The 9,772-nt window shown below is 36.0% G+C and overlaps 1 protein-coding gene across 1 annotated transcript in view; it reads left to right on the top strand.

Annotated features, from left to right (window-relative positions):
- LOC107099479 (phospholipid-transporting ATPase ID-like) overlaps window positions 1-9,772 on the top strand; it is a 75,123-nt gene that overhangs the window by 11,853 nt on the left and 53,498 nt on the right. The window lies entirely within an intron of this gene.

Below are 9,772 nucleotides of genomic sequence, written 5' to 3'. Positions count from 1 at the left end.
GGACCCATTTAACATGGACAAGCTTGACGTCACATCCGCTGAACAGAGAGGGAACTTCTTACCCAAATTACATTCTGTAAAAATATGCTAGAGGCTTATGGATGCTTTGGCGCTGAACTACTGAGTTGTCAGTCTGCTCATTAAAGTAGATATTTTTCAGTTAAACATTACAAAAGGTCTCTAATGCTACTTAAAAACACTGATGAGTGTTATTTGTTTACTGTATTTGTTTATTTATCATCTGGATCCCTATTAGTTGTTAGAAGCTTGACAATTATTCTTCCTGGGGTCCCATTCTTAATCCATTTAGATAGAACAATTACACTGCATGAAAAAAGAACATTCAGGTTATTAAAACAGGAAACATGTAAAATAAATCCCAATAAGTCAGGAAAATGTATTGTATTGTAGAGAGTCAGAACAGTAAATGACTGAATTACAAAGTGTGAAGGAAACAATCGTTTGTTGCATTTCAGTCCTTTAGACAGGTTATCACTGAGACATAAATCAGTTGAGCTGTGCATCCCTTAAGCTCTCAGTAGTGATGGCTTCATAAGATTTGATCACAACTGACCTCGTTTCTGTCTGTAAAATTATCCCGGCGTCCTTCCTGCCTGGTTTTCAGGGCTTAACATCATCTGACTGTTTTCTTTGATGTAAATACAAAATGTTTTCACCTGCTATGGATACGTGAGTAAAAACAGACAACAGATTCAATTTTTCCTGGATTTGATTTGCATTTAGCAGAGCGGTGGTTTTCTTTAACGGCTTCAACAAAAGACCAAAGTTTCATGTTAAGGTGTAGCACTTTCTGTGGTTGAACTGCGGCCAGAGGCGAGATTCTAAATGCTCTGCACTTTTACAGTTTCACTTATCTCTTCGCTTTCTTTTGTGTACGTCTAAAAACTGTAGACTCCTGCAAAATAGATAACCATCCTCTTTTGGGTTCTCTTTTTGAGGAGACTCATTGACCTCCATCTAACCCAGTTTTATTCCTGCAAAAAACAATACAGTGATTTTGAAAAGAAGCTTAAAGAAGGTTGAGTGGATCTGAAGGAATCAAAAAGTGCTAGAAGCCATCCCACACTTTGACCTAATCTTTTTGGTCTCAGCGTGGCATAAAGACAAACAAGTAATCATTATGACTCTGCTTAGTCTCAAACAGCACACAAAATAACAGTAGCTTTGCTTATAGTACATATTGAAAACAGATTTGCCATTGGGCTGATTTCTAATGTTCTTTTTGATGCATATTTTAAGATCCTGCATTGACAACTTAAGTGAATTTTCTTTAAAAATTCAAATTTTACTCATTAAATAAAAAAATAAATAAAAAAAATCTGACTTGAATTGTGAAAGTATTTGCCCCTCTTGGTAAATCATGAATTAAGTGTGATTTATCACCTTGTTTGGGTTCAGTCTCAGCAGCCACTCCCAATTCTGATAACTTCCAGACCTGGTAAATAAAGAAGCATTAAGCTGGAAAACACACACAGGGTTAAAATAAGACAAGCAAAATAAAACCCTAAAAGAAGAAAGCAAAGAAAAACCCTTACCTGCATGTTTAGCAGCCATCTACTAGTTTTATTTATTTTGATGGTTAATTTTACACCTTGAAGCAAGATGAAGATTTGCCATTATTGAATAAAATATTGACCAAAAGATTACGGTGCATAAAGGATTTGACAGCTTATTTTAATAGTCCTGACAACAAATCAAAATGAGACTAACAAAAGTGTAGCATTGTCTGTGTTTTGATCAAAATTCACCCATTCTGTGAAAATTTAAGATAAGAACCTTCAACAATTGCAGCTATAATCCATGAACAGAGAAAACATGGACCAGCAATAAACATTTCCTTGTAAATAAACCTATAAGCCTATTTTTCTTTTTGCATGCTCTGTTTAAAAGTTGCTTTTTGCATCGCCCATACAAGCTTACTTTCCAAAAGACGATTCACCGTTTTTCCACTATGTCAGACTCACCACCGGTAAGTGAGGACGTAGGACGGCCTTATGTAAACATATCACCAGAATGATTAACAATTAAGCGCACCAGTAATTTAGATAATCCACCCGGAAAAAGAACATCCTCCACTCAATGTCGTAACGACACAACAATAGGCCCATAAGCAACATTATCTGGGTGGGACCCATATGAAGTATAGCACATGATAATGGTTCAGGATATGGCATTAGTTCCATAGAAGATACAATTATGGAATTCTCAGTAGTAAACTATCACACCCAGAAAAATATTGACTGTGCTCCTTAAATGGAACCATTGGTGACAGCGCACCACCACATGATACAGAGATCCCAAGTTACAAAAAGTCATTTCAGGCAGATGCTTAATGGTGTCATCTATAAACGTCTCACCATCATGTTGAAATCTGGCAATCATTTTGCAGTATAAATACGGTCTGGTGGCGATCAGGCTCTTCAGTATTAGGTGGGTTTAAGAGGAATTTTTTGCACCATTACATCTGCAAAGAGACGTCCTAGTCTACAACTGCGCAGGGGGCCTACCAGGTGTCAGTGACGGGCCCATAAGCAACTGCTGTCTCTGCTTACCGATATTTACGCCATTGCCTCCGCCATACATTTAACCTGTTCAGATTCCAATGGACTGGAACACAGCAACAAATTTAATTGCTCCGTATTTTGAAGGGGAAAGAAGGAGAACGTACGTGGACGATGACATTACGCAAAGTCATGAAGAATGTGGAACGGTTCTTTTTAATCAGCATACAATCAGCAGAGAAGTTACAGAGGATGTGGACTATGGAGTTAACAATGAGAAAGAGAGTGGGAAAAATGGCATCCACTGGTGAGCTCCAAGGCAGAAATTACTGCCGGTTCGTTGCTTTTTCCCATATAGTTAAGTTGTTTTTAATAGCTTTAAAACTTAGCTAATTTAAATATTGAACATACATAAACAGTGCATTGTGCCTGGATTTGATTTTTATCAATTCAAGACTGAGGCCAGAGTAAGATATATATTTTTTTTTTTACCTTCGATAGAAATTGATGACATAGATGTGCCGCTAATCATCCCAGATGGCTTAGTCTACTCATTACTCCCCTGGTTTATTCATTTCCAGGACCAAGACGGGAGGCAGCTGCATGGCTTGACTGTAATCAGTGGCTGAGTTAGGCAACAATCACTGCTCACCAAGGACAATGGAGGAGCCTTCTTAGAAAAAAATCAGGCAATCCATGCAATCTCAATGTGAGTAGGACCGTGTGAAAGCTTATTTAAGCAGGTGTGGACAGGAGTTCCACAATGCATGGTGGGTATACTTTTCAAGAATGTCATGTTTACACCGAGCAAAAATATTGCTCTTTTTCTGTCCTCCTGGGCTGCCAAAAAAATTGTCAGTGAAATTGACCAAAAGGTTCCTTACCTTAACTTCCTGCGGACAGTGAATGCTGAAATGCAAATGAGTTGCTGCCCAATTTATTGGTAAATTCCCTCTAGGTACTCCGGCTTCCTCTAATCACCCAAAAGCATTACTATTGATTGGTGTCTCTAAAGCCTCTTGGTGCATGTGTGCATGTTTGATTGTTCTTATTAGTGGCCCTGTGATGGACTGGTGACCTTCTCAGTGTGACACATGACCCTGAATGGATGCTTGGATATAGAAAAAAAGATTAATGGAAGTGAATGACTAAATATGTGATAGAATATCTAGAAAATACATTAATCTGCAGCAGCTGTTTGACAACTCGAGGCATAAAGATGTGTATCCTTATGAAATTAGCCACAAAATCCTCCTTTTCTTGACAACAGATTTAAATACAAAGGGAACTTCTGCTTTTTCCTCGGGCTCTGTGTTCTCTTTTAACAGTTGCTTTGGCATTATGTTTTTGTCTGATGGTGGAACAAGACAGGAGCTTTCACAGCATGCTTACTTATAACCTTTTCAGAAGATTCAAACAGGTCTGTCTTTAGTAATGTTCTCAAAACAGAACCGAAAAAAAATAAATTCTAATAAGGTGGTAATTCTGCAGTTTCTGTGCCATTTCCTTGATCTCTGATTAAGAAATAAAGAAAATGACATCACCTTTGTTTTCACTGTATTGGATCAACTTTTTTTTTATAGTTTCCACGGATAAACACGCTGATGACTTAATTAATCATAAAAAACAAAAACATGAAATACAAAGACACAACAATGTTGAGATGTACTATTTCTTTTCTACCAGAGTTGTTAATTTTCTGCCTTCCAGCACAGATCTCTCTTCACCTGCCACCTCAGACAAACCCTTTAAACCCTTTCAGACCAAAATACAAACATAAAAGTTTGACCCTGGGTTTAAAAAAGGCGTGGTCTTTAGAGCTGCAAAAAAAAAAAAAAAAACCTTCTTGTGTAGATGCTTGGAAGTGTTATTTTCTTTGGATTTGATCATTTTTTAAAAATGACTTCCTGCTTTTCTCCCTAAACTTCTGTTCAAAGGAAGTTTCCCCCTTCACTACTTCCTCCTGCTATTGTCCATTTTCTGTAGTGGACCTGCAAAGTGAAAAGCCTGAAAACTGAACTTCCCAAATGAATAATGCTTTTAGGCTACTGTGTGCAAATATCAACTGAAAGCGTTCAAACTAAAGAGCAGCATAAGGTGAGAGCTTGGTTTTTTTACATCAGCGCTTGCTACAGTAATTTCTAAATATCTTTCTATTAGAGTGTGATTGGGAGAACATTTTTGGTAAATTGTATTTATTTATTTATTTTGAACTATTACAGAATAGGGTTAAAACTTCCAGAATAAGTCAGAACATTATGAAAAACTTGAAAGTTGAATAAATTATGTTTTGTTATGAATGAAGTCAAAATATTGGCTTTTTAAAATATTTAGTCTGTTTTCATTTAAATGGTTTTTTTTTTAAATCATTTTGAATCTATCCTGGTATATTTTTTAAACTTTGTTTCCATTATTTCAACTTGCTGTTATTTCAACAGTTTATCGTCATCGCAACTTTTTTCTCCCAATGTCTTCTTTAATCCTTAACAAAACAAAAATGCTTATTTTTTTGTCTACCTTACCCCACTGCAAGCCTTTTTAATCTTACATCCAACAACTTATTTTTCTCCAAAACTCTACATAACTTCTAGAAGAAAGATGACCTATCAAACTGTACAGTATTCTTTTTTGAAATCAGTTTTAATTTAGGGTGTGAATCAAAGACAAACTGAAATCTTTCTTAATGAACCAGAAAAATAGAAAAATAACTTCCTAAGATCTTTTCTATATATATATATATTTATATATACGTATATATAAATATATATATATATATATATATATATATATATATATATATATATATATATATATATATATATATATACAAAAAATTAGCAAAAGAAGGTGCACATGTTTTGCAGCTAAATGTCAAGTTCTAAAGAAAATGTATTTGCTTGTAATTATAGAATTTATATGTAGATATTGGATATAAACAGATAGAAGTAACAATGTTCAAGGTTATGTTTCCAAAGAAGATTGTCATTCAAAGATAACTTTCAGTTATTAACAGCCGCTGCATAGAGTGTGAAGAGTTGAATTTGACTCTAAAGGAACAGGTCTCAGAGCTCTGGTCCCATGAAACTTCATGGGGCAGTGTTTGATGTTTTTCCATCTTAAAAACAGTCCAACATAGAAAACAAATAACAGAAGTCTAAAGGTTGCTGTTGGAGTTCATTGTCCTGTTGATCAACTAATTAAATATTCCCCTCATCTCTGATCCTCCCTCATCTCTTGTATGGTCCAACAGGCTCTGAAGGTTTTTCAGCATGCCTGCTATTTTTGGGTAGAGCTCTGATAAGTCAAGTACTTGTTGACTGAGAGGCAGCAGAAAAATCCAAACTTTTTTTTTTGCAGGCTAAGCACTTTTAACATTTTCCAAACAAGATTCCTCCCAGTTTTTCATTCAATCATCCCTATTTTATCATCAACACTTAGACTTTTATAGTTTGGCAAGCTCAACAAAAAGACATTGCTAACATAAACATGGAAGAAATGCTTTAGATAACAGAGAACAAGATGTATAAACAATAAAATGTATCATATAAAGATGAGATGATTCCTAAAAAATCCATTGTCTCTTTTCATCTTAACTGGTCAGCTGAGTGCTGCAAACTCCTACTTTTGTTTTAGGCTTTAAATGCATCACCAAACATGATGCTGTTTTTTTTTTTTTTTATCATTTCATATAAGTAAGTTTAAGCCTAGGGACAGATGCTCTTGTAATGCTGTTGAATTCAAATCCCTGACCTTTATCAAGGATCTACAGTTTGTTTTGTTTACATTATGGGTAATTTTACAATTAAATGTTTGAAACAAAAATACTTTTTCCATTTTCTTAGAGGCTGGAAAATCATTATTATCATTAATCACCATTCAGCTAATAATAAAATACATTTTAAAAGATACACACAAAATGACTCAAATGTTTTATATAAAGCCATTAATAGACAACTGAGGTTTAAAGTCATCTTTGGAAGTAGTGAATTGAGCCTCGTAATAAAAAGGAACAAGGTTTTTTTCTAGAGGAGTTGTCCATAGTTTATCCAATTAGTCAAGACCAACTTTTACCTTCTGCCTTGTTGCACTTTTTAAAAAACAGATTACTGTTTGCTTTGTGAAAGAAAAACACACATAGGAAACATGCTGGAAATGCTGCAGCTGTTCACAGGGCCTTATCCAATACAACAGATTTGTCCTCTGGTGGAAAATATTACGTAGTGACTTCTGTTTAACAACAACTGGGTCAAAAGCAGCCCAGGTATTCAGTAGTAGCCATTCAAAATTTCCCCACTTTCCTTGATGGGCCCTTGGCTGGTCCCCTACAATTCCTTTTTAAGCATCAATCTTCGTACTAAAATATTCTTTCTGTCATGATTTGTGGACATTAAGATCTAAAGAGAAGTGTCATCTCCTGGTCACCCCCTGTAACTCAGTGAAATGGTGGAGTCAAGTTAAAAAAATATGCAAGAGGGGGTCACTTGAGTGGCTGGAAGTTGGAGGGGATTTTGCAGGGAGTTGGGGGGAAGTGAGCTGCCTTTTTTAAAGGTACTATTGTAAGAACTGCATCGAGGTCCAGTCCAGACCTGCTTTTTATGAAATTGTTCGAACAGCAAAGAGGAGGTGCTGAACATTTGCCAACAAAGCAATGCTTATATGAACAGGTTTGTGTAGAGCAAGCTTATTAAAGGGATTTAAAGAACATTTAGTACATGATGCTAAACCCCCAAAAACACATGGTGCATAAAACATGAAATATGAATGAAAATACTAAGTTTTAAATTAATCTGCGTTGTTTTTAGTTGCCATTGTGCTGAAGTTTGAATCTGTCTCAGGAAACTCACTGTTTTGGTCCAATATTTCCCCCACCTCAATCACATACCATCCACACAGTTAATAGATAAAAATATTTATTTTTTTAGTTCTAAATGTGAACCTACTGAGTATTAACATGTATGTGTTCTCAGAACTTGGTTGGGGCATCTTTTCCCTGAATTAAAACCTTGTTGTTGCATGGCAGTGTTTTGCTGAGGTGCAATGGAAGCTCAGGTTGTTTTAATGGTGGCCTTCAGCGCATCTCTTGACTGTTAATTTTAACAGTATTCCAGAAATTGTCAGTGACTACTTAAATCGGTTAGGTTGCTTGCAAATCAAACAGTGATCCCATTTAAGTCCTTAAAGCAGGTATTGCTACTTTGCTGCTTCATGCTAATAAAAACTATGTACATGTCAGTGCATCTGAAATGACAGAAATATGTACTATATGCTTTGTGAAATGGCATACTTAGATTGGCTTAAATGAAGTGTGGTTTGGCTGGTTACTGGTGAATTTTAGTGCGTTTTAAGTGTTGGTGTGTTTAAGAAAAAAAAAAAGCAAGATTCTCAGAAGCAATGTTGAAAGGTAACCTTCAAGAAGAAAAACCTCACACAGATATGTTGTAAAACTGAAAATGAAGTATTATTTGTTGTTTTTTGCTAGATTTTATTGGGAAATGCCTATTTAAACAGCATAAAGTTTAAAGTCCTTTGCGTGCACACACACTTAGAAGAAAACTGCTCTCCAGCTGCAAAGAAGCAGACAGTCTGGATAATAGAGCCCTGTGTTCAGCTCGGAAACAAGAGACCACCGTTAGGACAACACAGGCATTCATGAGCATGACCTTTGACCTTTGAAGCCACTCACAGGTGATTTTGACTCAGCTATACTATTACGCACCTTTGTTTTCCTAGAATAATAAGGAAAAAAGACTTTATAGAGCAGACAGCATCTGTGTGGGTGTACAAAATATATTGGTTTATTCAACATGCAAATGTTCTGAAATGAAATGTTAGGAATTTCCAAACAGGAAGCTGATGCACGGCAGACCATCTCAGGGAAAAAAAAATACGTGATGATACACACACACGTTTAGAATCACGAGAAAAGCACAAGAATGCTGAAACACAATGGTCACTTTTCTCTTTGTTCTAATCGAGCTAGTTTGGCTGTACCTGTAAAAAAGAAAGTATAAAAAAAAAAGAATTCATGCGATACTCACTCCAAGTATGCAGGATCATTAAATTCAGCCCATAATTGGCAACATTTATTTAATTTATGTCCTTTTGGACTTCATTACATCGTCATTATTCATATTAATGCTGGAGGGCAAGCATGCAGTAACAATCTAAAACCCTATTTGTTGCCGTTAGTTGGGGAAAAACTGTTTTACCAAAAACAGTGAAACTATGTCAGACCCACAGGTATATTAGCTGGTAAGATCTTTTATAGCCTCAGTAACAGGAAGATCTTTGAAATATTTGAAAGATTTCTTATTGCACAGCAATCCATTTCCCACTCTAGAGTTTCTGTCCGCTTGGACTTTGCAATTTATTTTCATTTTGTGTTTGATTACCTGCTGTGTTTCGGATTGATCTTTTGTTGATCTAGTTTAAGTTCATGACTCCCATGACTGCTAGTTGCCAGGGATATATGGCTTTAGTATAACTGCAAAACCCACAGATGTCTTTTCCTTTTCACCAGGAGTCTTCAGGTACACGTTAGAAAAGGTTCATGTATATTTGAAAGATTAAAACAAAAAAATAAAGTAGGTCATTGTCTTTTACTGGTAAAAGTGGTTAAACCCAAACCTCAACATACTCTTACTCCTCCTACTTTCTTCTTTTCACTGCAGTTGTAAGTCAAATATGAGGCTGTTTGCAGCTCCTGACCTAGTTTACCAAAATGTAAATTTATGAAGATGAACTACAAACAAACATCAGAATCATCCGGCCAGTGTGACCCAGCTGAATCTCCCTTGGGTCCTTGCACTGAAAATGAACTACTTTATCACCATAATCTGCTGATGCACTCTTTGCTTTGCACACTAAAGATGTTCAGATCAGCAGAGCAGTTTACACAAATGTTTTAGGAGCTGCTTAACAGAACAACTCCCATAGGGTGTACCCCCTGTACAGCCGGTGCAACCATTTTGCCAATTTCCCCAAACTTGAGCCTTATACTGGTGAAATTGGAAGGTGTTGTGGATTCCTGTTACAACGTTCACCAGTTTTCAGTCTATTCCCAGATGCTTGGATATACTAAATACATTTCTGATATTTCCTTTAAGAAGTGGAATTTAAAACAAGGTAACCAGCCAGTATCTGACTTTGCCATTAAAGGGGAAAACTGTTTCTTTTCCATTGGGCCCTTGATTTTACATTATTGCATCATGTTCTACCCACTCATATGAGTTTTGTTTCATTTGGAGCCG

This window comes from Cyprinodon variegatus, unplaced genomic scaffold (assembly GCF_000732505.1).
Source record: "Cyprinodon variegatus isolate N-32 unplaced genomic scaffold, C_variegatus-1.0 Scaffold875, whole genome shotgun sequence".
NCBI classification, from domain to species: Eukaryota; Metazoa; Chordata; class Actinopteri; order Cyprinodontiformes; family Cyprinodontidae; genus Cyprinodon; species Cyprinodon variegatus.
This window is presented reverse-complemented; position numbering and strand designations above follow the sequence as displayed.